Source organism: Diadema antillarum, unplaced genomic scaffold, assembly GCF_040938485.1.
Source record: "Diadema antillarum isolate AM-2024a unplaced genomic scaffold, OU_Dant_1.0 scf00000110, whole genome shotgun sequence".
Classification (NCBI taxonomy): Eukaryota; Metazoa; Echinodermata; class Echinoidea; order Diadematoida; family Diadematidae; genus Diadema; species Diadema antillarum.
In genome coordinates this window covers 768,950-787,435 of record NW_027270999.1, presented here as the reverse complement: position 1 = coordinate 787,435, position 18,486 = coordinate 768,950, and the positions used below count along the sequence as shown (strand labels likewise).

General features: G+C 41.0%; 1 long non-coding RNA gene across 2 annotated transcripts; it reads right to left on the bottom strand.

Annotated features, from left to right (window-relative positions):
* Positions 1–1,591: 1,591 nt before the first annotated feature.
* LOC139719405 (uncharacterized) lies at positions 1,592–8,691 on the bottom strand. 2 transcript variants are annotated; one of them, XR_011710103.1, is made up of 4 exons: positions 8,351–8,691; positions 6,502–6,889; positions 3,629–3,766; positions 1,592–3,042 (listed from the first exon to the last, which is right to left on the bottom strand). It is a non-coding gene; the product is annotated as an uncharacterized lncRNA (long non-coding RNA). The 2 variants fall into 2 exon arrangements; XR_011710102.1 differs by having other exon boundaries at positions 1,594–3,042; positions 8,400–8,688.
* Positions 8,692–18,486: the final 9,795 nt, after the last annotated feature.

Below are 18,486 nucleotides of genomic sequence, written 5' to 3'. Positions count from 1 at the left end.
AGGCCTATATCTTTTAAATATAAAATGTCATAATAGAAATAATTGTAAAGCAAAGATTGCCAATTGACACAGGTAAGGTAATCATTTGCAGAAAAAAAAAGAAAAAAGAAACTGCTCAGCATTCTGTCATTAGTCAATTTGGGCATCTACACATTATACTCCTATCATATTGAACAATTATGATAATAATACTATAACATGTAAATTAAAAGAACCTTACAAATGCAACCACTTTCAAATAACTTGTACATTTGCAGGGAAAAAATATTGAAGTGAAAGTCCAAGAATCAATGTCACAGGGTTAATGACTTCAAGTACAAAGAACACTATACCATTTCAGTGTGGAGACCTTCTACATATTGCATTGTCAAACCACAATTGGTTTAGGGTTTGAGCATATACAATTATATCAGAACATCATGTAGGGACCTACCAAAATGTATATTACAATGTATTTTTATATCTATGTGAATGAAAACTGAACATCTTGTTTGAAGCACTTCCAACACATTTGTTTATCAAAATTCATACTTTTTTTTTTTTGGCCACAAAATATAGATGCAATGAATATTACAAGGGCACAAACTCCATTTACCACAAAAATATTGTCCTCATAATAATGTGATTTGATAGAGTTATCACAAAATTTTGTGCTGAAAAAGTGTCTTCCAAAATGCTGATGGACAATGCTACTGTGTAGGACCTGCTGTGCCACTTGAATGTAACACATGGCATGATATCAGTGATCACATAAATGATGAGGATAATAATCATTATGAAGATGATGATAGTAATAAAAAATTAGCAACAACAACAATAGTAGTAGTAGTAATAATAATAATAGTTAGAGCAATAATGAAATGTGTGAAAGGCCCTTCAGTGATGTACACTGTTGTGCATGACAGCCCTGCTTAAGTTCACTTTAAAACACTGATGCAATATTTTATCGTAACGGAGTAATTGTAGTTTTTCACCTCTGAAACACCTGGGAAACACCGGGGGAAAAAAGACCAAATGAAAAACAAGAGACCCGCGGGTCACGCGCTCACCTGAGTATCGCAATTTCACCTTCCATGCATTCTTGCACACTCTTACCTGAGAACATTGGAAACTTTAGGTCTGCATATGGATCCCTCCCCCCCCCCTCAACTCGGGGGGGGGGGGGGGGGGGGAGGGGGCAGGCAGTCCTGGATCTGAATCTGCAATTAACAAACTTGGAACTAAAGTCATCAATGTTCAAACTCATGGTATTAACTTTGCTTTATCATTTCTGGTTCTAGAGCAGAAGATTTTAAATATTCCTCAATGTGGGGGGGGGGGGGGGGGGGGGTGGGCCCCCTAGGGGGCCCCCAAGAGGGACATGGTGCCCATTTGAAGGAATTGAGATTCTATCCCCCTAGGGATGCTACCTGCTAAGTTTGGTCAAAATTCATCTTGAGGTTTTCAAGAAGAAGATGAACATGTACAATTCAGGCTCCATTACAAGTGTTGGACTTCTCCCCAGCCCTCTCCTGGGTCCTAAGGGCGTGGGGGGGGGGGGGGGGGGGGGGGGGGGGGGGGGGAATGAATCCGCCAACCCCATGAAAAAAACTTGAAACTACAGTCATCAATGTACTAACTCATAGTATCATCTTAGCCCTATCATTTCTGGTTCTAGAGAAGATTTTTAAAGGTTCCTTAATTTTAGGGGGTTTGGCCCCCTAGGGACCCCCAGGTGGGCAATGGTGCCCATTTGAACAAATTGAGATCCTATCCCCCTAGGGATGCTACCTACCAAGTTTGGTGAAAATCAGATATGGCGATCTCAAAGTGAAGATGAAAATGTACAATTTAGGCCCCATTAGGACTCCTCCCCACCCCCCTCCCCTGGGTCCCAAGGGGGGCACCCCTGATTCCCCCATGAACAAACTTGAAACTACAGTCATCAATGTACTTACTCATAGTATCAATTAAGCCCTATCACTTCTGGTTCTAGAGAAGAAGATTTTTAAAGATTCCTTAATTTTAGGGTGTTTGGGCCCCCCTGGGGCCCCCCAGGTGGGCCATGGTGCCCATTTGAACAAATTGAGATCCTATCCCCCTAGGGATGCTACCTGCCAAGTTTGGTGAAAATCGGTCATGGGGTTCTCGAGAAGAAGATGAAAATGTAAAAAGTTTACGCACGACGGACGACGGAAGACGCACGACGGACGCCGGACGAAGAGCGATCGCAATAGCTCACTTGAGCCTTCGGCTCAGGTGAGCTAAAAAAGGACAAAACACTTTGTGCCTGGATATTGCAGCCCTTTCAGTTTCCAGTAACAGTTTAACGCACATGCAGTTTAGGAGTTTACAGGATTTATTTTCCCTACTTGCTACATGGGGCAAGAACAAATTTTCCAGGCAATCAATTCACTGTTTCATTCTGATTCACACATTTGAGTACTAACATGTTTGTTGTTACCTCACAGGAAAGACAGAAATAGAGAGTTCAGAGATATAAATGTAGTGTCATATCAGTTATCACTGCCATCACATGAATGTAGTCTATGATTGGAATTGATGTTATTCATGTTCAATGCGCATTTATCAGAATCCCCAACAATCCTGGTACAAAGGTGCAGCTTTTTCATTACTAACATGTCTTTTGCTATAATACACAATGAAGGCATAAATTGACAGTAGGCCTACAGGAAGAACTGGTGTCAGAGCTATTATCATTGCCATCACTTGGATGCACTCAACATAATTATGATATTGAAGTCATCCAAGTTCAGTTTTCAAACATTTGCCAGCCACAAAGAAGAACATGAGAGGGGATGTCACTGGCTTCATGGAGCTAAGTAGTTGGGAGGGCTGGTTCTGATTGATGAGAGGGGATGTCACTGGATTCACTGAGCTTGGTGGCAGAGAGGGCTGGTTTCCACTGGCGAGATGGATGTCACAGGTCTCACCGAGCTGCGTAGCCTAGAAGAGGCAGTCTTATTTGGCGAGAGGGGGTGTCACTGGCTTCAACAACCTGGATATCTGTGATGGCACTTGGATGTGATGCTAGCTGTTCCACTGCAATAGAGGCCAACAAGCACATTCTATTGATCTCTCATCTAATGACTGAATGTTGGTAATAAAGTAACTACTACACATTTACAATGAAAAATTATTTTACTACTCATATAGACTCAATTAACTATTCAGTAATACACATAGTAAATATTCTCTTTAAAGACTATCATTCAAGCAATGACAAGTTTAGTACTGATGAAAGCAATTATGTTATATGCTGAAAGTCCAATGAAAATAGCTCATTTTATTTATGATATTTACATAAAAATTCCCTAATATGCATGCCAAAGGGACGTCTTCATCATCTACTGTAAAAGTGGAAATTTCTTGCGGTGTTGGTTGAAATTTTCACGCATTTCGCGTAAGCCGAAACTAGCGCGAAAATAAAAGCATGCGAATATTTTTGCTCGCCATTTGTTCAAGTAGTTGATGTCTTGATTCCGCGGAACTATAAACATGCGAAGCTCTTCTTACCCCGCCGACCGCAAAAAATTAGTCGCGCTAAAATATCCACTTTTACAGTAACCTGTTATCTCCTTACATCTGCCCAGGCTCTGATAAAATCAATATCTGTCAGCACTCTCACCAGGTTTTGATCCACTTCAATTTGACCCAAGTCCTTTCCTCAGAGTAGCATTTTCCTCCACAACTAATTGGAGAAGGCAACGGCATTCATGAACTTGTCCTTTTTCCATTTCACAGGGGCATCTGGACTGGAGTTCATCTGTATATCAGACACAATGAAAGGCATTAACACGGACTTACAATTAGGATAGTCCCGTTAGTTCTTCACCAATCAGTAAATTTAGTCACAGAACTTGCTATCCCATGTATTTCAGTGTAGAGTCTACCAGGTAGCTTTATCTTGTAGTGCTCACATACATGCAACAGAGAAAACTCCATGAAATATGTTAGAAATAGACTGTCTACTGTAGAACTTAAATAGCAACTAGAAATGTCGCTATGGCGACTGGTATGCCTCCGCCATAATGCATGATTTTCCTAATAGGTCTAGATAGTACATGTGGACAATGTGTGATTACATTTTCACAAAACTGGCAAAATATTGAAATGACAACTTTGTCACAAATGTGTTGAATGTTCACCTTCCTTGACCTTGGTTTAATTGGATGAATAGGAGAGCATGTATTTGGGGATTTAAGGACTTTAACTTGACTTTGACCCATTCATACATTTATGCATTGAGTAATTTTCATGGTACCGGTATGGAGAAAAAGTGCAATTTCTGTACTGGATAGTAAATTGTTACCATGTTCATCTGGCCTTTGACCCTAAAATTCATAAGATACTAGTAATCACTTTCAGGTAGAACATGCATAAATATGCAGTAAGTTTCACAATAAACTGAGCCACTTCTGAGATATGGAGGAAAAGTTAGTTCAGCACTTTCACTTGATCTTTGACATTTTGACCTTTGAGGCAAAAAAAAAAGAAAAAGAAAAAAAAAACTCTCCAGAGAATTTCTATTAGGTTACACACGCATACACCAAGTGTAAAAAAAAATAATAATCCTGCTGGCATTGCATGAACATGAGGGAAATAGTAAAATTTTGATGTGCTGCACTTGACCTTTGACCCCTGACCTTTGACCCCATGAACCCTACATTCTCTAGATAATCACTGCCAGTCAGTACATGTATATACTATGTTCCATGAAGATACCTTGAACAATTTTCCAATTTACAGAGAGAAAAAAAAGAAGTTTTAATACTTTTACTCGACCTTTTGACCTTTGACCTTTGACCTCATGACCCAAACTTTCACCAGAGAATCTAAATTGGGTAATACATGTATACACTAAGTTTCAAGAAAATATCTTCTGGCATTGCATAGATATGGTGGAAATAGTGAAATTTTATGTATTTGACCTTGACCTTTTGACCTTTGACCTTGAGCACGTGCACCCAAAAGTTGATAGGCACAACTTCACCCCCTAATACACATACATGCCAAGTTTCATTAGGATACCTCAACAGGTTTTGATAGTTACCTTGTCCACAAAATTCATTACGGACGGACGGAAAGACGGACGGACGGACGGAAGGACGGAAGGACGGACGGACGGACGGAAGGACGGACGGACGGACGGACAACCCGAAAACATAATGCCTCCGGCACCACTTCGTGGCGGAGGCATAAAAAGGAAAATAAGACCTACAGAGACCCTAGCCAAATTTTTGATGAGTTGACACTGCACATGACGTCGGGATGACCTCAGCCTCTCATTGTGCATCTGGGTAATTCTGTGAAGTTGGGGCACGAAGTGTGACATTTTAGCATAACTCAATACTAATTATGCTATACATGTATTGTTTATAGGCTTTGCAGTTGTATTGAGACCATACATTTTCCTGGAAATTTTGTGCCATTCCGACTCAATTTTGATGAAATTATTAAAACGATATGTAATGGTGTCCTGTAGCATCGTGACGTGTCCATGTAGCATCGTGATAGTAAACATTTGGTCCTAAAAGACAAATTAAGGAAATTAGCTTGACCCAAATTTGATATAATATGCATAATTACTAGATTAGTCAGATAGCTAAATATCTTAACTCTCCTTTCCACAGTTTTACACAAAAAAGGACACCGCATAGCATCGTGATACATTTTGTAATTTTCTTTTAAAATTGAAACTGTGTACAGGAAATTTGAGATATTTAGCTATCTTATTCATACCTTGTAAATATGCATATTGCATCAAATTTTGGTCAAGCTCATTGCCATAATTTGTCTCTTTGGACCAAATTTTAAAATATCACGATGCTACGTGGACACGTCACGATGCTCCAGGACACAGTGTTACATATTGTTTAATAACTTCATTAAAATTGAGTCTGAATGGCACAAAATTTCCAGGAAAATGTGTGGCCTCAATGCAAATGTAAAGCCTACAAACAATAAATGTATAGCATAATTGATATTGAGTTATGCTGACATGTATTTTGTCAATATCACGATGCTACATACATGGACACTGCCCCAACTTCATGGAATTACCCATCTACAAAGTAGGCCCTATTTATTTATATGTTGTGTATACAACCTCATATCGGGCCTATGATGTCTTTCAATCCAGCCACATGCAAGGGATTTGGGGGTCTGTATAATTCCACATACAATCATATAGTAGGCCTATATGTGGCTGCAATGTACAAACTATGTAACTTGTAACCCTAAAAGTAATGATCAAGACAACTATAATCTTATTAACCACTACCACAGCTTTGGGTTTAAAAAAAAAATGTTATAAGTTAAATTACAGCAAGAATAAGAACAGCATCGTTTGAGAACACAGAGTTATCTATTCAATTTATTGATGTTTTGTGTACTAAATATCAACATTAACTTTCATTTGCAGGTTCAAAACAGTTGTTGGATCTAGGTGTATTAAAAAAGTACCAGGTACCCAGGTAATTAAAGTTAGTTTGTACAAACCTTTTGTACCAACGGAAGGGCTGGTCTCAATGGGCAAGAGGGGATGTCACTGGCTTCATCAAGCTGGGAGGGCTGGTCTTGACTGATGAGGGGGGACATCACTGGCTTCACCAAGCCGGGTATACGCTAGCTGGTCGAAACTGACGAGAGGGAATGTCACTGGCTTCATCAAGCTGGTTAGCTAGGAGGGCTGGTCTCAATTGATGAGAGGGGATGTCACTGGCTTCACCGAGCTGGGTAGCTGGTCAAAACTGACGAGAGGGAATTTCACTGGCTTCATCAAGCTGGGTAGCTGGGAGGGCTGGTCTCAACTGACCAGAGGGGCTGTCACTGGCTTCACTGAGCTGCCTAGTCAGGATGGTCCTTGAATGCGATGCTGGCTGTTGCTCTACAAAAGATACCCACAATAATATCTGACAGACCTTTCTCAACAATTAGCACCTACTGTGCTACAAAGCATACACCATTAACCACTACACTGTAGAGACTGAGTGAACTGCGCTACAATGCATATACGCCATTAGCCACTTATGTATGTACGCACAATAGATACACTTCAATCAACATTTTTGCAATGCCATGTGTACCGGAGACAATAACAAGGTACTGGTACCTTACCAAACATGTGAATTCACGTTTTTGGTCCGATCATAGCTGTGATGACAACATATACGGTACACAGTTGAGTCTCCACAAAGTATTTTGTAAAAACCGAGAGTTACCAGATTCGCTGACACTTTCATTCATTCAGTGTCGTTTCGTAAAATTGGATTTCTCGCCTATCGCCAATTTGTAACAAACGTCAGTTCTGATGAGTGTCGTAACTTTCTTATTTCGACATTTTGAGACCCATAATTTGACATGAAGGTAGAATAGGGCAACATAATCCAGAATACGGTAAAATAGGAATTCGCGTATTTACATGCAAAACACAAATAGCGTGCCATTTCTTACTGTGAACAGCGATTTATGTGTAATAGAGAAGCACATTTCAAAAAGGAGAAATGTTGAGCCAAATTTGGGATGTCATTCATAGGCAAAAAAATTTCCATGTTAACTTATGGTAACTATACACAGCCCAGTTGCTGTACGTAGGTACAAGGTACGGGTACATAGCGACAGGATTCGCACAGCGTACCGTACTTACAGCGTCTACCACTCCTAGTCCGAGGCCTTTTTTCTCTGCCATTATAGCTGTAGCCCGACCACACGCTGTAAGTACACTGTGCGAATCCTGTCGCTACGTACGTACAGCGACTGGGCTGTGTATACAAGTGTAGTTACCATAACTGGAAATTTTTTTGCCTATGAATGACATCCCAAATTTGGCTCAACATTTCTCCTTTTTGAAATGTGCTTCTCTATTAATTACACATAAATCGCTGTTCACATTAAGAAATGGCACGCTAATAAAGTGTTTTGCATGTAGATAATACGCGAATTCCTATTTTACCGTATATCTACTGGATTATGTTGCCCTATTCTACTTTCATGTCATTAAATTATGGGTCTCAAAATACATAGGTCTAAGATACCTACCATACCTCAATCGCATTCTGAATACACCTTTTTGTGAATCTGCATGTAGCCTTTCTCCACATATGTGAGTATTAAAAATCTCAGGCAAACTCTGATAGGCCTACAAGTATATCTTTTAGTTTAACTGGTTAATAGAAAAATGTTAGGGTGTGGCATAGGACACCTAACAAAATTACTAATCTAGGCCTACTATCAGTATTACTAAATAGTAGGCCAATAGTGTGTGTAGATCCTCTAAGTGACATCTCTATCAATTAATGTTACACTAACAACACTAAACACTGTAACAGTTGTTATAGGTCCTACTCACACTGAACTAGTATGACTATGAGGTCTTCCGAGTTTCACAAATTTATTACCGATCCAGCCGAAGTGAAATGACATCTCTGTCGTTCAGCCCCTTATCTTCTAGTGTCTTGAGGGGAATTGGGACTCTACATTTTATTTTTCTGTCACCATCTCCATACTCTGTCACTGGTTTTCATGGTCTTCCTCTTCTTGGAGACAGATCTCTCGCTCTCCACCTGCGGCTCCATTGTTTCGAATAGTGTGGATGGTATTTATACGCAGCCAGCAGATCAGAGTTCAAGCGGACCCGTGCCAGCTACAAGCTGCCGGGCGGATCCCGGGAAATGCACCGATAACGCTCGCTAGCCAGTGAACAGGCACCCGGGTTTCGCCTCGCAATTCTCATGGTCGGACATCCGGGTATTTTGCGTGTCACGGGGTCATGGATAGCGTTGGAGTGAAAACAAACCACTCGCGTGAGCCTGGAGTGAACGCTGTACGTGTTTTCTGCCGGGGCGCCCCGCGAGCATAGCGCTAGCGCACGCTGGTACTGTAGCTGTGCGGGCGGCAGGATTAGGCCCTAGGCCTACTCTAAATTAGACCCTACCCTAAGTACTACAGTACTAACGTTAGACCTACCTGAAGTTTCTATGAGGTACTAAGTAAGCGTAGATATCGGGGTAGGGCCTACTCAAAGAGGTTCTACTGCACATCTGGCCATTTTGTCGGGTCGTTGATCCAGAGTCCTGCCGCGATTTCATACGGGCACAGGTCCAGTCCGGCCGCCTTAAACTTGGCAAAATACCGGGACCGATCGATCGACAGGATCCAGATTCTTAGAATATTGCTGGCAAGACATGATGCATGTATCTCATGAATGATGGCACAAATGACAAAATGAATAATGAAAAACAGTCCCCATGTCTGAGCTGCGTAGAGTTGCACATAAATTATACGCGTCGCACATGCACAGCATGCAGTATGCGCATTTAATATGCAGGCTTAGCGCTTGCAAGCTGTTTGTTTTCACTCCAGTCGACCGGAAGTGACGTGTAGCCGACCGCAAGAATAGGGGCGATATCTTGGGCTTGCTTTTCGCCGAGGAGAAGGCAATACATTAACGCTGTGCCAAAATCGGACAAAAGAGGGAGGCAAAAACAACACTTGAACGGAGAGCCTCTAAGCCGACCCCCCGTGATTTTGACAAGCGTTACATGTAACGCTCTTCAAAAAATCATAGATATCTTCATAATGCCGTATTTTTCATCGATTCTTTTTCATTGCTTAGTCCTTTCATAGACATTGGTCCTTGTTTTTGCCTGTTTCACTTCATGAAATAGCACTTTTGCATTTTGGGTTCCAACACTCATCCCCAGTCCCTTTAAGGTTTTTTTATGCCTCCACCACAAAGTGTCACTGGAGGGATTATATTTTTGGGTTGTCCATCTGTCCGTCCATCTACCCGTCAGTCCTTCTGTCTGTCTATCTTTCAGTCCATAATCAATATTGTGAACTGTGTAACTTAAAAACCGTTTGAGGTGTCCTAATGAAACGTGACATACTGTAAAACCAGAAATGTTTGCATCCACTTTAATTTCGTGAATTTTGCACAAGCCAAGATTCGTGAAATTAAAATGCATGCGTAACTTCTTTTCTATACTATATGCATTGAATGTCAGTGACAGTTCGCAAAAATTTCATGCCGCAAAAGAGGCTGTCAGCTCCCTTTCATGAAAATGTCATGCCGCAAAAATACCGTACATGTATCATGTTTTACAGTATGTACAGCCCGTATATATGAGTAGGATAAAATTGTGCCTTTTTGGTGCACTTGCTAGAGATCAAAAGAGGTAATTGTCAAGTTCTTAACATTTCACTATTTCCTGCATATCTATGCAATGGCTGGAGATATTATCTTGAAACTAGTGTGTACATATATATATTACCTGAAAAGATTCTCTTGGAAAAGTTTTGGGCCATGAGCCAAATTTCAAGTGAAAATGCTAAGTTCACTTTTTTCTCCATATCACGGAAATGGCTCAAGGTATCTTCATGAAACTTAGCACATTGTAGGGCTACATATGCATATACTACCTGACAATGATTCTCGTGGGAATGAGGGGGGGGGTGGGGTATGAGGACTAAAGTTAAATGCAAAAATTGTACATTGCGTATTTAATGCTGAAATTACTTTTCTCCATACCTCGGAGATTACTCAATGCAAAAACTTTATCAAACTACACACTGTATGTACAATATTATGTATACGTGCATTACTGCTTAATGATCCTGTATGGAAATATTATGTGGCCATGGGGTCAAAGGTCGAATTAAAGTGTTAAAAAGTTTTTAAAATCCCCATATTTTCAAAAACGCTCAAAGTATTGTCATGAAAATGGATGTTACCAGTTTAGTGATTAGTTGAAGAATTGTGGACCATGGCGTCATAGGTCAAAGGTCAAATGAAAATGTTAACAATTCCCAAATACTTTCTCCCTGATACAATTTAGCCATCCATCCAAATGAAACCTAGTTCAAGGAAAGTAAACATTCGACACATTTGTGACAAACATTTCACAAACATTGCTGGGAAGTACTTCTGGGATTACGATGTATTGTTTTTGTTTCTGTGTAGCTTTTTTTTTTTGGGGGGGTGTCTTGTTTTTTGTTTGGTTGGTTGTTGTTTGTTTGTTTGTTTTTAAATGTTTTTAATGATGGATTCCCGTTCCTTCATATTTTCCTTGTTGAAATAAAACATGAATGGGAAGACAGAGAAAAATCACAAATCACCCTCTCTCTCTCAGTTAAGGATTTGTGTTCTACGCGGAGCTTTAGCGTATCCCTTCCCTTGTAGGGGAAGTACGTGTGGGAGAGTTGAGCCACTTTTTACATTTAGTGATATTGTTCAATAACTATACACAATTTATGGATTATTCGTTCGCTGGTATATACTACAACTATTCAGGCATAATATGATAGCCCAATAAGACACCTAGCACAAACAACTTGGGGGTGACACTTCAACAAAAATATTTTGCAAAATGGCTCAAGTCTCCCTTGATGTGGTGAGAGTTGAGCCACGGGGTTGGGAGAGTTGAGCCACTATGCTATAGGCCCTACATATCATATTAAGAAGTTCAGACTTATGAAAGAAAATGACTATGGAAACCTATCTAAGGAAGAATGGTGTCATGGCAACAGAGGGGGCGGGGCGTCTGTTTGACTTACGGGTCATCGGATGGATAATGTGGGTGTTGTTGGGGTCCACCTACGATCACATGATCAGGATTTCTAGATGCACCCTGATTGGATTTGCGTAATAAGTCAACTGTTGGTGTTAGCAGGGAGGTGAGACAAAAGAAACCGCCTGTAGGGCGTCATTCCTGGCGAGAACACCACATACCTTTCCAATATTCCTCTTCTCATCCAATTGCAGACCCGTTTCTTTTACCAAAAAATGACACTCATTGAGCCACTTGAAGGGAGGGTTGAGCCACTTGAGGGCTGAGCCATTGGAATACAGGGTTTAGCCATGGCACAACTCTCCCTCGACACGTTGGCACAACTCTCCCCTCAAAACCTACGAAAGTGACCGCACCAAACATGTTGAAATTTGCTGAAAGGAACAAATGATATACAAACTATCTGCTACTCCAACTGATTCGCACTTATCCTCTACCATAGGTGTGAGAGAAAACCACATATCTGACAAGTGGACATTCACTTTTGGTGACCAAAAATGGTTTTTCTTTGACTATTTTGTCATGCTTCGTCCAACGTCGCTGCCTCATACACTGGTATATAGTTAAATAGGCATGAACAAGAAATGGCAGCAGCTGACTGCTGTCAGTCACTATGAAGATGTGAGGTGGCCTGGATCAGGGAGGTGACGCTGGCTTTCACCTCCCTGCCTGGATCAACTCTCCCAGTGGCTCAACTCTCCCACACTTCCCCTACCTAATTTTCTCGCCAACTTTTTCTCGCCCCGTTGCTAGGGCACGTGCTAATGAGCCTCGGAAATTGGAGAACAAAAGGCTGGCGTGCACGGTGGCGGCGAGACTATTGGATGCTCTTTAATCTGATTATCGTAATTGTTAAGGTTCTTTTCATTGTAAGCGGATTAAACTTGACTATTCGCTAATTTGCGATAGTGTGATGTATGGGTTTCCCGGATTTAAAAAAAAAAAAAAAAAAAAACTTTGACCATGAAGATAGGGCCTACCTCCTGGCTTTGACTTTCCGATTTGTTGGGATGGGTTAGGCGGCGACAGGAAGAGAAATTTGGAAAAACAAAAACAAATCATACCCACCTTTGGCTCTTGTTCCATTAACTGCAGGGTATTCTTGCCACCTGACATAACCCATTTCATTTTATATCCTTTGTGATGAAGTCTAACAGTATTAGAGAAAGTGTAGAAAGTGATGTTGCTATATACTCAACGAATTCTTGATTTTCTAGTCCAAACAGAACTATCGACGTTCTATAATTGATTGGCGGGAGGTCAAGTCTGGGAAGAGTTTGCCTCTGTAGCGAAAATGCTAGGAGGGGATAACACATACAGTGTATTCTAAATGAGGAACAAAAACACAGCCCACAGAGTGTTCAAGCCATGTGCTGACTTCAATTGACTCCCTCTCAAACAATGAAAAATCCTTGTGTCTACGAATGATAACGAGCCATTGGCGTAAATCCCGGAGGGGGGGGGGGGAATGGCCTGTACAATCATTCCCCCCCCCCCGAAATTTGAGGAAAAAATGGACGAAGCAGAAATGTGATTGTATCAATTTTGGCATATTGCATGACGTTCGTACGCCCGCCTTAAGACAGGTAACAGAGCTGAACAGTATTCTATCTTGTAGGAAATGTATACATAATTTTCTCAAGTGCCCGCTCGCTTCGCTCGCTCGCGAAGAAAGTATTATCGGCATAAGGTATGTACCAGACGTTGACAACGTCAAATAGCATAGGCTTATATGTAACACATGCTCTGAAGCGAGCAACTCGGGACCATCTGCAAATTACGTACGAAAACAAACAAACAATAACAAAAACTCTACCGCCATATTATTGAACCCCCCCCCCTCCAGTTCCTGAATCATTCCTGAAACGATGATGACTCTGATACATCTATGGGCTATGGGCAAGAGTGTGCAGCAGATCTTTCACTTACAAAAGCTCCCTCTTATGCAGAGGCGTCGATGGAGGGGGAGGGGGATGGTTCCCCCATAAGTATTGGGGACAAACAGATCATTTTGCTCCTCCTCGTAACTCCCGAGATGTGGAAATGTTCTTACTTTTTTGATAGACATGATAGAAAACTGTCTAAATATTTCACCCAAAGATGGCTGAATGTCAATTCTGAAAATACAAAATCTCCCTCGCGTAAGAGGGGGATAGGCCTAACCCGGGCCCTCCCATACCTTCCCCGTTCAGTCATTTCTACTTAATACCCTCAAGATTGACAGATTTCAAAATGTTTCATCTAAAGTGTGCACCAGGTCTGTTACTTCAGTTTAAAGAAATGCAAATGTTCATTGGGTGGGAGGAGATATCCAGATACTTTCAATTAATGGAGGGTTCCCCCCCCCCTCAAAAAATAGTATACACTTCTGGGATTGAAATTTCCCTAGATTACATCATAAATGTGTTTACGAGATATTTTCATCTGAATTCTAAAAATGCAAAAGCACCCTCGTATTCAGGGGCATGCAGTTAATTACGGGGGGGGGGCATGTACCCCCCATCCGCTGGTTGAAAAAAAAAAAGACTTACCAAAATGGTAATTCAAGGGTTTAGTAAACTGCTTTTCAAATCGACATGAAAGGGTGATCAAGAAATAAGATATTTTCTGAGATTTCTTTTAACTATAATTAAAGAGGTATATACTGCGAAACATCGTTCAAAAAGCCCGGAGCCGACAAAAGATTGTGATTCAGCGTGATTCCTGGTTGGCATTCGGAATATAAGCAGGATGTGCGCAGTGTACTCAAAACATCCGAACGGCAAAAAAGAGTCTCTGCAATGTTGCGCAATGATCAGGCCCGTAGCCAGGGGGGGGGGGGGGGGGGGGGGGGGGGGGTGGGCGGTGCGTCGGGTGCGTACGCACCCCCCCCCCCCCAAATTCTGAAAGGTCCACTTTTTCATAATAACGGTTTTTAGCAATTCTCAAGATAACAATCCAAATAAATATAAAGACACATTATATGCTACGTAAATGTGGAAGAGTACGTTTAAAGGGTGTGTACAGTTCTGGTCGAGGTGAAGATTTAGCTTTTACCGTTTTGTGAGATATTCAGAAACCACTCTATGAGATGTCAAAGAGAGTGCAGTTCTAAGGGGTATCAAAAGTTTATTCGATGAAAATCGGTTTTGAAATGGCTGAGATATCCAAAAACAAGGTGAAACAAAGAGATACTAATAAAGTTGGGGCATGTCGCCTTTTATTATTAGCACTATTTTGGATATCTCAGCCATTTGAAAACCAATTTTCATCAAATAAACGTTGAATCCTTCTTAAAATTACATGCTCTTTCATATTTCATAAGAGGCTTTTCATTATCTCACTTAGGAATGTTCAAAACATGAATCCCTATCTCAACCAGTACTGTACAGTCCCTTTAACAATGTTAAAAATAATTGTATGAAACCCTTTTGTTGTATGAACCTGTAGCAGCACGTACCCCGTTAGTTTACCAATAAGTCACCGGCCGAGAGAGGGAGCTATTTTTATCGGTATAATCATGTCACTCTCTCCGGACGCTCCCCGATGGCAAAAAGAAACAAAAGAGCTAATTTTTGCTGACCAGTCCTTTGACCACGGTTATGTAAAAAGGTACACGTAGGCTTATCCCATAATACTTGCCACGTAGCCCCCTTTCCCTAACATTAACCGTGGACATAGCTTTTTCTCTCACTCTGGCTCCTCAACCTCCAAAGGAGATGGACATAGACCATCGCTCTCCTGCGTCCGATACAAAAGGGAGATGTTATATTATACTTTACAGAGTCAAGTCCATCCCGTATTGAGTCAGTTTTACATTGTACTATAATTCTTGGAGTTCATACAATACACCACATCGGTGAGGTGCTTGTTTCAAGCAACATTAATTCTAAATAGTTGTGGAACAATTATACTACGAAGATGAGATGCCTTCCTGTCATATTTGCGGACGCTGCATGAGGCTTGCATCAAAGCTCATCATCTCGCATCTCCTCCCATCGACAACCCCGTCGTCAATGACTAAGGATGAACTTCATCCATGTCCAGCTCACCACGAATTAGCGTAAATTTATTGTGAATCTCCAAGTGGGATCGCATCCTTAACAATCGATGTCAACGCTATTGATGTGAGTGCCGGGCGATGACGAGGCGGCGAACACCGGTCCCGTTCCAGACAGTGCGTGTACACGTCAGCATCTCGACCCGGAGTTCATCGTGGCAGTGCGCACTGCAGTTCGCGATCGCGATTGAGGTCCCCTTTGGAGAGTGACGTGGCCGCTATTTTACCCTGGAAGCGACTTGGGACTCTGTTCGGACTGTCGCGGTGGTTCGTAACTTATGCACCCTTTTATTTGTATTACCGCTCCTAATAATTATAATCATATGTATGTCCCCTCAATTTTAAGACCTCCTTTTAAACGTTTTGACCACATATAATTTGGTGTAATTGCTCACGGAGAGTCGTATATAACCAATACACTGATTGATTCATATTCTGGGGGAAATACCCTATGATTATCACCTGCGTGTGATATAATGATGTACACGACAATAAAGCGGGTATAGTATTGAAACTTAAATATTCTGTTGTCAACGCCCGTTATTACAATTAGTAAATCGAGTGGAATCATAACTCGAGACGTTGGAATATGGCTGTATGATGAGAGTGTGTTTGGTGTGTAGTTTGTTACATAACGATAATGATAATTATCTTGCCACGTTTAACACGTTCTGAGGCCTATCTTCCAACAAACCATCGGATCGTCCCCATGCACACAAACACAATGTTATGTATCAATTTGTGCGAGCTATTACATATTGAAACTTTCGGTCATCTGCGAAGCCGCGCTTCCGCGCGAACGCTACAACACGTAAAACGGGTCAAAAATCGACGCATTTTTCCACAAAATCTGCCATAACTTTTAAACTGTTTAAGAAGCAAACTTGGGGCGCCCGGATTCTGAAAGTGGACACTTTAGGGATTATTTATGTGTATATATCTTTATTGTAACATTTGTAGCAGTGACGCAAATTAGATCAGAAAAGTACCTTATGAGTAGAACAGTCCAAATTTGACGAATTTGAGCATATTTGCCGTCTTGCAATTCTTCCAGACGGGATATCTCGAGAACGGAAGATCGCACAAACTTGGGGCGCACGGTTTCAGAAAGTAGAGGTTCTGCCCATTTTTGTGACAGAAGAATCTTGTCCATTGGTTGAGCAGTCCTGACGCAAATTTGCAGTAAAGCTAGACTACCCATTCACAATAGCTGTCATAGGGAACGTGTACAATCCATACAGAACTATCACGTGACGAGACTACCAACGAAAATTTGAGCCGTTGTCAGCAGTGTGAATTCCTGTGATTTCAAGCTTTTGTTTCTCGCCAAATATCATTTTCAACGCAATATCCAGATACAGTTGTATGTGAGACATTATCTAGATACGTAGCAGCCTTATTGACAACATAACTATTAAGTTTGGGAGCAAAAACGACCAAATACATTCCACATTCCATCTCATTTTTCGATGATGGCTGTAGTCGGACTGGTGCATTTCCTTCGGAGGTGGTAATAATGTAAGTAGTTGCAACGATCACCTTGCCACCTGCTGTCTGCAATCGGGCGCTTATATATATACACGTGTTGTACACAGGTAATCAACTGAAATAATGTTGTAAAGGAATGATAAGGTCATAGACTATATATCATTTCAACTGTAGATTTAACCCGATTTCTGTCACCTACACACACATTATGCCATCAGCGGAAGTGTTTCCGCAGGAGTTGTTCCGATGGAAGCACAAGTACCAAACAAAACCCCCCCAATGAACGTCCGTCTACTGCAGCGGAAACAATAAAACAGCGTGATGCAGACATGTTTCCAAATGTTTTTACATTGCTAAAAATATGCTGCACCATCCCCACAGTAACCAGCTGCGAATGCGAGAGAAGCGCCAGTGCCTTACGCAGACTGCACGATTATATCTGAGGGCCAGCATGACACAAGACAGGCTGTCTGCTTTGGCACTCATGCATATCCATTACAACTTTGACGTTGATAACGAGAGGGTGGTGAAATTGTTCGCCAGAAAGCATCCCAGAAGACTGGAACTTCAAACAATGCTTAAAGACTAGAAAAAGACTAAGCGAAGATCACACTGCACAAGTGCACATTCAAAGGACCGGCAAATGCTCCCCTCTAAGTCCTGTTATGTAATCATCATTTTCTATTTTGGATGATTACTTGCCTGTCTCAATATATTGTTGATTATTAGTTATACATTTCTCATGTTGTGACAGTTCGATTGGTTCTCATTTTGAAGTGAGCCAAAACCTACGAACATTCTCACTTATAATTTCCAAAGAGTATTATGCAGGTATGCAAACTCAATTTAGTTGTATTTCATTTAAATGTAATGGGTAAGAGGGTATGAGAGAGAATGCTGAGCTATGAAGTAAAATGGTAAAGTAAAAAGTTTGTCAGATAGTATTACAAAAGCCTGAATATCGCAAGAGCTCCGGAGTAAAAACAGTCAGGGAAAAACCCTATGTATGATAGCATTGTGAGAGCGTTAGACTGCATTGTGACGCATCGTTATTTAATTTACATTCTTTATTGATATATTTTCATAAATATCTCAGGTAATGAGTCGGATTGGATTACAATTCTCACTTACAGCTTTGTTGAAGTCTGAGTCAACAGTATCACACAGTACTTCAAGACGTATTATAGTACAAACGATTTCTTGAGCCTGCACCGTTTCAGGCTCTGTTCTGGATACGGCGGTAGAAACTCATTCTTTTTTGTTGTTTATTTTATCATTATTTACTAATCTCTTTTCTAACTTACAGGTAGCAGATTTCTTTGCAGGCCAAATTCGGAAATGTAGTGTTGATTATTACTTATACATTTTCTCATGTTGTGACAGTTCTAT